The sequence below is a fragment of the Cydia fagiglandana genome, chromosome 2 (assembly GCF_963556715.1).
Source record: "Cydia fagiglandana chromosome 2, ilCydFagi1.1, whole genome shotgun sequence".
NCBI lineage: Eukaryota > Metazoa > Arthropoda > Insecta > Lepidoptera > Tortricidae > Cydia > Cydia fagiglandana.
This window is the reverse complement of record NC_085933.1, coordinates 855,849-871,518: the sequence shown is the minus strand read 5'-3', so window position 1 is coordinate 871,518 and position 15,670 is coordinate 855,849.

Genomic DNA, 15,670 nt, shown 5'->3' with positions numbered 1-15,670 from the left:
TTTTGTGAGATGATGGATGATAGGCTTTCCAGCACTTGCATTTGAGTTTTAATGTTTAAGTATGTAATTAGTTTATTATGCGGTGTATTGGCATACGCTGTGATGCCGTGTAAATGTATTTAAATAATAAATAAATAAATAAATAAATAAATAATACTTTATATTTAAATGGCTACTTTCGAAATAACTGTAGAATACGTGCTACACAACAGTTTCACCGTAATGGGCGGTTGCCGTGCTGTACGATTGATTGCCGAGTCCAGGCCTTGACCTTATTCATAGGTTCTTATCCAAAGGTATTTATTAAACCAGAATACTTGTCGAATTATCCTGTAGAGTGTGAGTATCGGAGTGGCTAGGGCGCCCACAAATATATGAACACGCCTCTATTGTCAGGGTGTTAGAGTTCGTGTTCAGATATTGTGAACATCTTGGCCGCTCCGATATATCTAAAAGCGAATGTACTAATATTACTTAAACAAATTTTACGGTTTGAGAGGGCTAACGCAAATTTGTAATCAATTTTCAAACGTAAATAAATAAATAAATGCACACGGAAACTATAGGTACTATATTTGCAAGGGCAGACTCTAACCAAAACCTTTGAGGGTTCAAGTTGGCTCGATTGAAAAAATCACGAAAATACCACAGCAGTGTAATTTTAATATAAAATAACTTGTGATATTATCTGATGGGCAAAATTTAAAACGAAAGTATATTTTCAGAGTAAATAGAAAAAGGGTTACACACCTGCGCGATGGCCAAATCTATCGTCGCAAGTTCTGTTGTTTTCTTCTAATCTCTTGGTTTCACGCCCCGTTCAGTCCCAAAATTCTGTGTGTACCTACTGCAATTGATTCCGCCCTCGGCAAATATGAATAAACATCACAACATTAAGACGTTAATGCTTTTCTCGTTATGATTACAAAAGCGAGAGCGGTTACAATTTCAATATAATTATTAATTATACCTACAGTATGTAACTGAACGAAAAGCTATTACTCAAACCCGTTAATGTTCAGGTCATAGTAAGCAACTTTTACTATGGGTACAACCACGAAATCGCGAAAAAAAAATTTACTCCGCCATAGGAAATTTCAACATCAGATGGGTTTGAGTAATTGCTTTTAGTTCAGTTACATACTGTATTTACATTTTTTATAGTTACAATTGTAACCGCTCTGCGAATTGTAAAAGCTCGTTATAACACGCCTAGCGTGTATTGTGGGTACCGGGTAGGTTGTATGTTTATAATAAGGGTCGCGGCACACTCGGAGCGCGGATCGTGGAGACGTGACAGCGAGACGGTGACGTAGGGCTGCCACACGGCTCGATTCGGAAAATGAATTAGATTTCTACTAGGTTTCAACAAGTTACGATATGGATAATTTAAAGATATTTGTAATTTAAAGATATATGGATAATTTAAAGATAGATATGTCAAATTTGACGTTTCCGCGATTCTGGAGGTCCTCTTGTACGATTTCGACAAGTTATGACTTAGATATTCAAGTCACATCTAGTCAATATCTAATGTAGATCTAGTTGATCTCTATATCGTCTCTAGATCTTGTGATTATCTCGAAATCCGAATAGGCCTGACAGGCTTTGTAGCTACTTATGTTCTGTCGGAAACATTCCGAAATTGTGAAATTTTCACATTGAGTAATTTCAGAAACTTCGCATATATTTCTATAGGCTTATATTTTTCCGTTTCCATAATTTCGTATGAAATTTTCCTGAAATTTCCGAAAACTTTTCTAACTGTTTAGAACTTATCCGCAACTTGCGCATCAGTACTTGTGGTGTTATTGATAAAAGCGTCTGGCAAAAAATCTAAGATGCTCTCGATAATCGTTTGTCTTTCTCTGTCATTTTGGTATTTTTGTTAGAAAGATTCAAAGTTTGCCTCTTTCTAACCTGCCTGCCTGGCAAACATTAACATTAAGTCTTATTAAAAATATCTAAAGTTTAGACGGTTGGAAACCAGCAAGGTTATCTTGGCCCGAAGCTTTGTAGGCTGTTGGCAGCAGGAGCTTAATAAATCAAGTCGAGGTTTTAAATTTAGATTCGGCTCGGTGCCAACCCTGCAATGCACCTGCAGACATATAATGGATGACTTTATCCACGTGATAAAATACGTAACATTATTTAGCACCACGCAATTGAATGTGGCAGACACTGTTATGTTGTGTGTGTTGTTGTTGTGTTATTGTTGTTTGTTGGTGTTGTGTTTGTTTGTTTGGGTCGTATTTGTCACGTAGACAAATACGACCATCATCCGATCCGACCGTAATCTATTCTGTGCCATTAGTATCTTAGTAATTTAGGGAACGTGATCCTGAAATGTTAAAAATGTAATAAGTCATATTAAGCAAATTTCCCCATGGGAATAACCATAAAATTACGATTAAAATCTTAAGGATACCTTTAGGGCTCGAATTAGACGAATCGTATGGGCCTAAGAGCCCTAGGATTTTCATTATTTTCATATCGGTCCCTTGAGAAATCTTGTTCAGTATGACCGTCTTAATACATTTTAGTTATTCGAGATCACGACCCCAAAATTCCCCAGTATACAATACTTAAGGGGCCCACTGATTAACAGTCCGCCGGCCGGTATCGGTCTGTCAATTGTTCGGAGCTGTCAAAAATTTTGTTCTAACTGACAGGCCGATACCGTCCGGCGGACTGTTAATAAGTGGGCCACTTAACATATGTGTTATCAAAATTATTAACTGATTTAAACTTAGAATCATCGCCAACCCTGTGCCACACCTGTACGATCGATCGCACCTGGTTGCCTGGCGACGCCCCCCGCTAGTTAAGCGGCCCACTTTTTGATGCTCCTGACGCGCTGCGGCCCGAGGGTTTGTGTCTGCTGTTGTTTGTAGTTTATGATATTTTTAGCTTTGAAAAGAGTTTGAAGGCTTTAGTTACTTATATTTGACCCTAATAATAATAATAGGCAAAGCAAGTACCTAGACTTAGCTCACGAGATAACCGCCATGTGGGATGTTGACTCGACGATCATTGTTCCTATAGTCGTGTCAGCGAACGGTCTCATAGCGAAGAGTCTCGACCAACACCTAGAGAGACTCTCGCTAGGTGGTTGGATCAAGGGTCAGATGCAGAAGGCGGTAATTTTGGACACGGCGCGTATAGTACGTCGATTCCTCACTCTGCGGCCCTGACCACCGGCAGCTTGGGCCCTGCCCCGCTGCCGGCGGCATCCTAGGTTAGGTTTTTTATAATGTGTTTATAACTTTTTTTTATTGTTTTGTAAGTGTTTTTATATTTTACTTTTATATTCATATTATAATTAACCTAACTTAAGAAGAAAAATAAATAAAGAGAATAATAGGCAATATTAATTTATAATATAACACTGAACCGATTTGTAGTTTTAGACGCTCATTCGACGTAAAATTTAACCGTTATTAATATTGAATACAATTACATTTTCCATCGAATGTACCGGTCTCGAGCTGCATACAAGCAAAAATCTGAAAAAAGAGCAAAAATTTAATTTAACTCGAATTAGACGCATTTAGGCCCAAAAGAAGGTATTACAACGATTTCTGCTGGAAATTAATTCTTGGATAAAAAAAGTAATTTCACTGGCCTCTTCCACGCGAAAAGGCCTCGACAAACGATTGACTATGACGAAGCACCGCGATAAACGAGGGACGTGATATGTATCACAATTTACTTTATTCGTGCCAAATAGAGGCATTTATCTCAATAAATTATCGACAAACGTGGGTAAGGTAAAATTCAATAAATAATATAACAGCTTTTTAGGTAAAATGATAGCCGGTCCTGTTTTTTCTCGTGTAACATAAAATACCTAGTTATTAGGGTAACAAGAGAGCAAAGTTGTTTTTTTTCTGCGTGAGCTGTTATCAGTCCCGGATAAATTGAAAAACATATTTAGATTGGGATCAAGTTAACATTTTTTTGCGGTTGCGTTTTTTACTATTGAGGCATATGTAATTCAAGAGCTTTCTCTAATAATAGGTACCTAAAGAAGTTTTCGTTCCGAAAGACCTCTCCATTTAGGAAACCTATCATTTTATTTTCGAAATAAAAATACCTTATAATCATTTTTCCTTTTAAGTTGCGTGAAACACGATTATTCTTTACCAACGTTAAACCGTTTTAAAACAAGAAAGTAAATTAGGTTTTCAAAAGAACGTGAACATATTTTTCCCGGACATTATTTGTCTACGTAGGTATTGTTTTATCTAGTTCATTCTCGGAATAAATTCGTTCGTGTTTTTTACGAGTTTAATTAGAATTCAGTGTGTTGGCGGAACACTGCGTGGGTGTCGTAATCAAGTTAGGTACACTCGAGGGCAACGCAAGTGGGTTAGTTTATGGGCCGATTTTTTCCCTAGATTGGGGTAAAATTCGGCTGGTTTTGAATAAATACACCTCAGGCTCAAAGCAAATCTAGTTTACGACGGTTCATCACATTACTTGCTCGGTGCCGTGGTGACAGTTTATACCTAGATATAGTTCAATGTTTCTGTAAGGTTAATACGGATAAGTTGGCTGCGGGTTAAGTGTGGCTGAAATTCGATCATGTGACTCATGTCACTTTTTTCTTAAGTATCATATTTTTAAATTGCGAATATGCCCATAGGTGCCGTGGGGGTTTTTTCGCCCCTATCTTTACCGAAGTTTCCGCTCTCTGCGTGGCCGCAGGCGCGAGGCAAATCTAGTTTACGATGGATCATCACATTACTTGCTCGGTGCCGTGGTGAGAGCTTGTATCTAGCCCAATGTTTCCTAAGGTAAGGGGGGTGGGGGGTAAGACTAACATAGTTTATTTTGCTCGGGGCAAGACAAACAGCATGAGGATTAATAATATAATAGTTTAACCTTACCTTACATATTTATCTATTTTCTTGTATATTATTATATACATCATTAAGTACTCTAGCACATAATATGAGCTTACTGTGGGACTGAGTAGTTTTTTGTAGGATTTGAAATTTTCTATGGGTATAATATCGTATTCATCTCCCCTGTCCCTATATCTGTTACCTATCCATAGCTTCAACTACCTTAATCATTTACAAAACCTTCTGACACCTACGTACACGTTTATTAATAGGTTTTCCGAACAAATAAGAGTTCGTTAAAAATAGATGACTCAGCAAACTATTCGTCTACAAAGAACTTCGTTTCGAATGGAAAAACCCGCTGGCACGCCCGCCCCGTGTTGAACGATACACAGAACAAGTATTGTACAGTTTATTGACTTCAAACAATGTACACAACAGACATAACTCCCACGTCACTATTACACGCCAATATATGCACCTCCGCTATAAAAAAAGTCTGTACCTATATATGTCTGTAAATAGTATAAGTAACGCTAACAGGCGTATGCGTCAACATACTGTGTCAATATTAGTATTATATAACACCGCCCAGGCCTGGAATTAACTTTCCAGCCATTTTCTTTCTTGCGCGACTAATGATACTTTTTTGCGAACGTATTAGTGCGACGATAGAATCTTTTCTTTTTCGTAATACCAAGAAAATACTGACCTATTTTTTTGAAAGGTTGTTTTAACTAGGGTCCTTATGCTCCTACTTTATTTTTCATATGAAGCGCTAATTTTAACAGTTATAAATATTTTACTACGAAATAGAATGTCTTCAAATTGCTACCGCGACGAAATTGCGGACTCTACACTTAACTATTTTCTAATTGACCATTCTATACGGCTACCATCAGTTTGGCATTGACATAAACGCTATCGCAAACGTAATTTACTTTCTATATATCTCTTTCGCACTAATATGTCAGTACGAGCGAGATGCATAGAAAGTAAATTATAGGTACGTTCACGATAGCGTTTATGTCAATGCCAAACTGATGGTAGCGGTACTAGACAGTAGACATATTATAATTCACTACTCCGACCTCCCTTGACCTAGGTAACAATTTATAAGCTATTTATCAATGTAGCACATAGTTACATAATTATAGTAGATTTTATATATCGTTATCACTGTTTCTACTCGAATATCTGATTTTAGAACCCCATCGATGCTCACACCATGATGATTCGTGCCGACGTCGCGACGTTGTTTCAAGAGCTAATCCCATCGCCCGGGACCTGAACCCTTCGAGGGACCTTTATTTGCTCCCTTTTTGCCTAATTAAAACTTGCCGTGTGTTGAATTGAGGGGTAGTAAGGGCTCTTCATTCGGACATGCTCTTTGATCAAGCTTACAAAGCAATTTGGTTGTTTTATGTAATTATCCACATTAAAAAAAACTGGCCAAAAAATAATGTGACACACTTTTTTATTGCTGGCTGTACTTCTTATCATTTTCATGTATATCAAGTGCTTCTCGAGACATTTTTTAATGAATCTGAGGAAAATCAAAAATCTAAATCTCTCTCTCTATCGCTCGAATATGCAAAAGTGATAGAAAGGCAGATAACGAAATTTCGATTTTAGTTTTTCGCGGCAGGCCCTCTGAACTCAATATGTTTGTGTTTTTCCATCAAGAAGTTCCTTATCAGTTCCATGTCATAAGAATTACGGAAGTAATTTTTACAAATTATAACTGAATTAGTAGTAGTAGTAGTAGTAGTAGTAAACTCTTTATTGTACAAAAAGACATAATTATTAAAAATAACAAACAATTAGTAAGAAGTACAAGGACGAACTTATCCCTTTACCACCTTTACTTTATCCTTTTTATTAGATATCAGATAAGTAGGTACTGTTTCAAATTTAAGTTATAAGATTTAAAGTAAATATTAATCTGGGAGACCGAGCTTTGTTTCCAGAGGTAAGATTTAGCAAGATCGATGTTTCGCCGCTCCAAATTTCATCGAAATCGTTAGAGCCGTTTCCGAGATCTCCAAAATAGCGGCGCGATTCGGGAAATGAATTAGACATTCACTAGATATAAAATAGTAACGATATGTGACGTTCCACGACAAAAGGTACCCTATGGCGGTTGGCGCTTGCGCTATTATTAACGTCGCTCCAATATTATTGCGGCTATAAGGTACCTTTTGCCGTGGAACGTCACATATCGTTACTATTTCATATCTAGTAAATGTCTAATCCATTTCCCGAATCGCGCCGTAGGTATATAAATATATATACAAGAATTGTTCGTTTAAAGATATAACTGACGCAGTGAAGTTAAATAACACTGTAAAAATCCCGAAAGCTTGAGTACTCTCTAAATTTAGAAGTCTGTTAATTCTCCCTTCGATTGAGACGTCCGCCCTCGCGGTCCCCCTCGCAGGCGCGGGTCAAACGGTCGTGAAAATTTAACGAGCCTCCTATTACTACGTTATCGAATACCTTAGTATGTTTCAAGTGTTTCTTTAATATTTTAACATTTTTAACGGTCAAATTACACAGGTCAATTGTTTTGACTTCTATTTGAACGGTCAGGTTGTAGGACGTCGCTTGAATATTTTATTATTTTATGATCATTAGTCTATCAATAGTAAGACAAATTCTATTCCAAACACATTAGACATACCTATTATCATCCAATTATTTTTGTAAATAAATATTTTAAAAATACTTAGTTAAACCATTAATAGGCAGTCTATCGGCGCGATAAGGGAAATGAATTAGAGATTCACTAGATATGAAATAGTAAAGATATGTGACGTTCCACGGCAAAAGGTACCTTATAGCGGCTGTCGCTTACGCTATTATTAACGCCGTGGAACGTCACATATCTTTACTATTCCATATCTAGAGTGAATCTCTAATTCCTTTCCCGAATCGCGCCGTATTTCTTTAACTTTACTAGAAATAATAGTAAGTACCATATCTCGAAAAACAGATAATAACGCCATGAACACCTGCCTCTTTGTATTATATTTGTGTTTGGTACTGAATTTGTTATAGTCTTTTCTTGATATATCACTTGCAGCTCACATCCCTCGCACTAATATACAGCAGCAATAGTAATAGAACATGGTACGGTCAGCCAAGAAAGTGATCTACCATTTTTCGACTCTATCAATCAGATGATAGAGTCGAAAAGTGGTAGACCACTTTCTTGGCTGACTGTACCAGCAGCACAAAAACTGCAATCCGGCGCTCCCCTCCGCCCGTGAGTGATGTTTTCATTATGGCGGGTGGTTTCGTAGCGCTACGCCGCGTAGCACCCTCGTAGCGCTCATTATGTGCTACGCGTGGACAGGATCTAAATTCTTATGTTTGATACCTATTACGGTCCAATTCGAACATTGCTTATAAGATGTCACAGCGATACTGTCACTGTATCGCTGTGACATCGTACAAGCATATACATATTGTTCGAATTGGGCCGCTACTCTTAATGAGCCCGATTCTGATTTTATCATTTGTTATGGTTTTGGTATGATTTTGATACGACCTTGAAGATCGCTAACGCTCATTGGTGCATGCGAAATGAAAAAAAATCTAAATCAAGCTCACTGCTATAGTTAGATTTGTTGAAATGTCCGAATGGTACGAAAAGCTCTTAATATCCATCCATCACTATACTAACGGCTCGATTCGGGAAATGAATTAGAGACTCACAGGCCTATTCGGATTTCGAGATAATCACAAGATCTAGAGACAATTTAGAGATCAACTAGATCTACATTAGATATCGACTAGATGTGACTTGGATATCTAAGTCATAACTTGTCGAAATCGTTCAAAAGGACCTCCAGAATCGCGGAAACGTCAAATTTGACATATATATCTTACAAATATCTTTAAATTATCCATATCGTAACTTGTTGAAGTCTAGTAGAAATCTAATTCATTTTCCGAATCGAGCCGTCACTAGATATGAAACAGTAAAGATACGTGACGTTCCACTGCAAAAGGTCCCTTATGGCGGCTGGCGCCGCGATTCGGGAAATGAATTAGAGATTAACTAGATACGATATAGTAAAGATAATATCTTTACCTTTTATCTTCTTCTTTCTTTTTTCTTTTTTCTTTTTTTTTTTTCTTTTTTTTCTTTTTTCTTTTTATCGCGCTCTAACTATCATGTGAAGAAAGTAAAATAAACCTGAATTGCCAACTAGCTTGAATATATTTTATGGAGGTAATCTTATCGATTCATTTGTTATCTTAACCAAACCAATAAATTACTAACAAGACCTCGACAAGACCCTAAAAACATTATTGTCCCTCAAGTAATTACTTAATTTTCCTCCCCGAACCTCGACCCGCGCTAATTTGACTAATTAACGGAACAAAACACCCCAGTCTCCCCTTTGCCAAGCAAATATTACCCTAAGAGCGTTATCACACTGTCCGATCCGATATTGGATGTAGGATCGTACACCTGCAATGTAATCGAGCCGCCGCGCCCCCTTCAGCGGTCAGGCACACTACAGCAAACATTATGCCTTCATACACGGTGTAACATGAATGAGGAAACCGAATAATTTTAACCACGCATTTCTGAGGTCAAAAGAAGGAAATAATAACATCAACAATTTTATAAAATTGTTGATGTTATTATTTTTGCTTTTATGTAAATTCAATGTTGACGTGTAAAAGTGCCCTTGTGGCCTATTTGCTGAATAAATGTTGATGTTGATGATGTTGATGTTGAAAAAATTTAATATGAGCTTAGGTCAATTACGCCAAAAAAAATTTTTTTTTTTTGTTTTTTAAATTTTTTTAATGTACATAAAAATAAATGTTATTGGTAAACTTGTCACTTAAAATTGGTTTTTAAATTTTTTTTTCGTAAAACCTATTTTTTGCAATGTGTTACTTGTCACTTTTTGACATCTATCAATAAGGATATTTAGACTACGTCCCATAGCAGCAACATCACCATCAAAAAGGCCTTTTACACTATGTAACAATAAAAACTTGTTTTTTTTTAAATTAATATTATCTCTGGAACTTGGCGAATTTCAAAAAAGTTTATAGGACATTTTTTTCTCTAAATATGATCAGGAATACGCTGTTAAAATTATTCTGTTTCCTCATGTTACACCGTGTATTTATACTTACATGAACTAAAATTATCGGTCCGACAGCTAACGGAGGTTTCAACATTAAGTGCTAATGCGATATCGGATGTCGAGAACAGTTGTTAGAAAGTGGCATAAAGTCCGCCTTTATTACGTTGCCGAATAATTTTTTGCAATAATAAATTCCTTAAATAAAGAATAAATATAGAAAAACACATTTTATTTTGACCCAATATCCGATATCGTATCGGGCAATGTGAAAACGCTCTTACACCAACCACATAACACAATCGATCTAACATAAACCGCCAAATCAAATTGAACCATAAAACAATACAATTAAAGTCTTAAATTAACTAGATTGTGTTTATCGAATTTGCGTTTGGAGTTTGTTGAGTAAGTGTTGTTTGAAATTGAGTTTTGTGGTTATTAATGTTATGGTGTAAAATCGTGTGGAGGTAATTTTGTTTCGCGTGCCTAATGGTTCAGGAGATAAACATCTCATATTATTGTATTCACTGTAATGAGTAGATATTATGTTTTGAAAGTTCAATTTACTATAGTTCGTTTTTTTAGCATTAGAAATTAGGTAAACAATCTTGAAGTGTCTTTTAATTGAAAAACACATTTTAAAAATAAGTTGCGGCAAATATGTAACAATTATGAATCTAATACGATCATTTATATTCTTCTGCTTTCATAAGTAATATAATAGTTTTTGAATTTTAAAAAGCGTTTTTCAATTAAAAGACATGTCAAGATCGCTTACCTTCTTGCAAGTTTTTCTTTCTTTCTAATGCTAAAAAAACGAACTATAGTTGGAGAACCTAATAGTGAGTAATGAATTCGTGGGTTTAATGTTTAAACCCACGAATTCATTACTTTATATTACGGTTTAGATATTTTATTATAAACCTACCTATGTTTTGTTCTAATCCCGTAAGGCCTACCATACAAATTTTTCCTATTTTTAATTTTGGCTTTATAGTATAGTCCATTAGGATTATACGTTTGTTTGAGAATGAAAGAAAAAAGCAATTTTAACGGAGCTGTTTACCTATATTGTAATGCATTTTGGCCCTTACGAGTTTAAAGACGTAGACACGTTTACTACTACGCTACTCTGCACTATTATTTTTATTTTTTCATCCCCTTTTGTGGTCAATATCAAATGTAACTTTTTGGATGACTCAGCACTTGAAATTTTTCGAATAAGGATTCGATAATATAAAATCAACAATTTTATCAAGTAACTCCTATGTTTTGAATATGAAATTATTTGAAAGGACGCACGAATTTAATCCTCGACACAAAATAACCAAATTGTATCTCCTAAACGTTCGTGCTCGTCTGCGACTAAATGAAGTGTATTCATAAATAAATTTATTTTCAGACCGGTCCTTATCATATTAAGACCGTCCGCACCGGCGTACGTAATTAAGTTTTTGCTAGTTTTGCTACGTAGACGTTGCGTCTACATCTTTTACGCTAACGGTGTGGTGTGGACGGTCCTTTATGGTTAAATTCTGATTACCTACTCCAAAATAAGAATCCAGTTTTTCAAAAAAACTCTGTAAAAAGTTGTAGATCAAAGCTGTTAGAAAGATTTTTGCCTAAGAATAAGGTATATCCTCCTAAGGCCCAAGGTCCTGTAGTACTTATTCAGTTCAATGAAATTTAAATCATATTCAATTGGAACAGAGTTGCTTTTTCTTTGTTTCGTTTAGTTTTTTGAATAACGCAAAATCAACTCTATTTTCTACACTAAAGGTTCAAATTTCTGTGGCAAATATCGCATTTTTCATTTGTATGGCTGGGCCTTAGGAGGATATAAGCATAGTATATACTCGTAGTTCATCCATCTTTTGCCTCTCTCTTAACTTAAGAAGAAAAATAAATAAATAAAAAGCAGTATTATAAATTAATAAAACTCTGTTTGGTGTAACAATTTTATTTGATTCGATCACTGAATTCCCACTTAGATACAACTAGATAGAATATATCGCTTATGTTATGTATAATCTGACAGTTTCGTTACATCTTACTCCTACTACGGTTCAGTTGCTGGAATATCTTGCATTCTTTTTGTACTAGACTAACCAGAAAGAGACCGAGAAATTCCTACAATTTCAATAATATATAAGTTCACAAAATTTTCGTTGATTCTGTCTAAGTTAACTTTGCAACGACTTGAATAGGATAAAAAGAGGGAGTGTTATTATCAACGTCTTACTTTTATAGAAATTATGATATTACCACACTTTGCCATTACAAATACCACGCAGAGTTAGCTTGGTCTAAGTCTACACATATTTGTCATTTATTATTTTCTGTTATAAAAAAATATTTTTCCATTTTGCGTGAACTTAAACCTTTTTGATATGCATCAGCACAATGTGATGTTGTTTTAAGCCCGATTCGAATTTTAAGATACGTCAATTAACAGATCTAGAAACGATACGGTTTAGATATGTCAGTGTCAAAAGTGACGTTTCTTTAGACAAAAATGTCACTTTTGACATTTTAGTTTCTCGATCTATTAATTGACGTATCTTAAACGACGTTCGGGCACAAATATTTGTTTCATCTCACTCTCAAATAGAGGAGACATTAAATATTTAGAAATTGGAGGCGTGTCCGGAAACACAAAATAGGATACTAACTTGATATCGATATGAGTGCGTCTGGCTTCTACAAATATATGTGTTAGAGCGACAAGCCCTGACATTGAATTCTAAACAGTATCATATTTTTCATTTCCAAATATGCCTCTGGATAATACTTTGTTGTCTAAATTAGAGATTTCATTAATTTCTTATTACTGTAGTGCAAAAACTCAAGAAACGATAAAGGAATTTCTAATATCATTCAATTACGTATGTTTTAGGTAGGGTGACCAGCCAGAATGACACATAATTACAGGATATTCCATCAACTTGACAACTTTGAACGATTACATCAAACGATTACATTTATAATTTATTTAAAAAGCTTTATATTATATTTTATACTGAGGGCTTAGCCAAGATGCCCATCGTTTCGTTCGCTACGGCGCAAACGATTGGTATCTTGGCTAGGTTCCCTGATAACGAAACCCAAACAAAACCATAGAGATTGTAACCATCAACAGTCATCGCTACTAGCTAAATGCTATATTACATTAATTTTATATGATTCAAGTGATCTAAGTTATAACTTCTAATGTGTAATATCGAGTATGCTTCATGAGTATATATAATGACGCGATTATTGAAATACATTTAGAATGCTTATTAAGTAATAACTAAGTATTGTTGAAGGAATTTTCAAACCCATGACTGTGCCGATATTTGATATAGGTAATCGAAAATATCTATATCGGCTTAATTTCGCTACAATCAACATTGATTTATCTAAAACAGAGTTAATAAAATTAATAAATTTTCAAAACGGACGAATAATAAAAATATAGTTTTTATAAATAATGTTAAAGAAAGAAACAAAACTGAGGTATTCCTTGAACCCATTTATAACACAATATTTATAAATCGACTTATAGTTTACAATTTATGCTTTATTTGGTTAACTAAGATTCAACTAATTTCTAAGTATTAATTACCTACCGAGCCAAATATTAACAGCCTATAATCATATTACAATGATACTGATTGCACTACACTTATTTAAATATTATATTATAGGATAATTATATTATAGAATTTGAACAAATCAAATAATTTAGGCGATTAGGTTTAAAACGCGTTAAATTAGTAGGGTTAATTCATTCAGAATGGAACATATTTAAGTATTATTTTAATTTGAATTACATTTAAGCTTATAAGGGTTGTTGTTTTGCGTAATAAGAATATATTTTTATTTGTTGATTACTGTTAACACTACTCGAAGAATTCTATTTGTGAGAGAGGAAGGGAGATAGCAAGGATTTGATTAGTCTACTATGTTTGATACTCATATCTATCACTCATACTTGCGTGGGCCTCCGATTGCTATATTTACATTATATGCCTACTTATCATGTTTATAGCTATGTTATGTTTAATATGGTACATTGGAAAAATGCACGGTACGATTTCGTCGACTTATTTCCTAAGATGTTCTTAACGTACTAATGAGAGAACTTTTTATACCAACACACGTTACTACACATGTGGTCGTTAATAAGAAGCTTAATAATATTTTCATAATTTGTCCCAAAAGCGACTCATGGTCACCCTAGTCAAACAAAAGAAGCGGATAGGGATTCTATAATTATTTACTAATATGAGATAATCCCATTAGTTTCATAACTAACTTGTTAATTTGGTGTTAATTTATTAGAAACATGAAACTAAAATAAATAATAATGTAACTCAACTAAATCTAACCTTTTTTTTTCAATATTTGTTAAACTATTATTATATACTTTATATTTATACCTACGGATTATACAATCATTATTTTTTAAGAAATAAAAATTATTAAATTAACCCAGGAAATAAAGCACATGATGACTCAAAAAAAAAAAGATAAATGACTAACTGGTATCTGCGAACAGCATTACAGGTAAATATGAGGTTTAAACATAAACTTTAAAATATATATTTTATTTTATAATTTAGTTTATTTATTAAATGTTTTTGTATAGAGTATTCACTTTACGTTTAAGGTAAAATAAAGTAATAATAATATAGTGTCATGTTTGTAATACGTTGGGTTGAATATTTGATACTAGGTAATTTTTACCGCCTTAATCATAAAACTTTACGGGCCTCATTTAGTTAAATTATGTTTTATCCCTTTCTTACAAATATAAAAGTCAAAATGACAGATAAGGACCAACAATTTGCTAAGAGGTTTGTAGTACGTTTATGAATAGGGGGTAAATCGACTGAGAATTATATATATTTGGAAGGCGTAACGAACAACCAGATGGAGTATTCGCTTGTATTTCAACTCTTAAATTTAGCTTTTTTTAGTCGACAAAATTTTAATATGAAATAAATAAGGAACAATAATAATTACAAAAATAAATTATTTATTGATAAAAACAAAGAAAGGAATAAACAAACATAATAAAACTTACAAAACTAAAGATAAAAAATTACATAAATATAAAACAAGAAAACGCTTCAAGATTACTTAAAGTTACAGCTACGAGGAAAGTTATAATTTGGAAGATATACAATTTAATTTAATATAGGTATACAGTGTGGAAAGATAAGTCGGGCCCTGGAGGGAAACTACCTTAAATCCTTAAGCTGGGTAATTTTACTTAAAGGAGACATTCCTTTATTTTTAAAAAGAAACAAAACTGCATTCAAAGTTTTTTCTTTTTTTCTTCAATTTCGCTTGGCTAAAAAAACCTTGAGTACTAAATATTACATTTTATGGATATTTTGTACGACAAACGAGTGTAAGACCTAATATTTCTTGGAGAAATGTTATCATTAATATTAACTGTATCGACTAACAGAATAAAATTGCGAGATTTTATTTTTTGTAATTTTCAGTCGGTTCGAGTCCCGTGCGAGGCAAACGTGTTTTAGGAAATCTTTAAATGTAGTTTTGTTTCTTTTTAAAAATAAAGGAATGACTCCTTTAAGTAAAATGAGCCAGCTCAAGGATTTAAGGTAGTTTCCCTCCAAGACCCGACTTATCTTTCCACACTGTATAGTTATGAAATGTTAAGATACAGTACTAACGGACGGGTGCTGA